Source organism: Geospiza fortis, unplaced genomic scaffold, assembly GCF_000277835.1.
Source record: "Geospiza fortis unplaced genomic scaffold, GeoFor_1.0 scaffold85, whole genome shotgun sequence".
NCBI classification, from domain to species: domain Eukaryota; kingdom Metazoa; phylum Chordata; class Aves; order Passeriformes; family Thraupidae; genus Geospiza; species Geospiza fortis.
The window spans coordinates 358300-358771 of record NW_005054358.1 but is presented as its reverse complement, the minus strand read 5'-3'; positions in this window follow the sequence as shown (position 1 = coordinate 358771).

The window sequence follows — 472 nt, the reverse complement described above, 5'->3', positions numbered from 1 at the left end:
TGCCAAAACTGGGCACTGCTGGGGGCGAAGGGAGCACCCAACCAACCGGATGCCCACTAGGCTGGGGGGAATGGAGAGCAGAGGGGATGCAAAACCCTCTCCCTGCAGAGTTGGTGTCAGAGGCTGGCGGGCATGTGAGCATAATGGCACTGGCAGCACCGTGGGGCCATCCCGGCTCTGCCCCCCTCAAAAGGCAGAGCTTTCCAGCAGCTGCAGGAGGGCTCTGCTCTCCCTGCAGTGCCACAGAGCCCCAGCTCCCCGTGCAAGCCTCCCCCTGCACCCACGCTGTCCTTACCCACGCTGTCCTCGCAGAGGAGGAATAATTTGGAGAAACCATGGCAACCCCACAGCTCCACCGGCAGTGGGTGCTGCTGGGTGGGTGGAAGACACTGGGGCCCGTGGGATGCAGCGCCCACATCCCCAGTGCACAGGGATGCACACATGCTGGGTGACAGTTCTTTGGGTGGCAGGT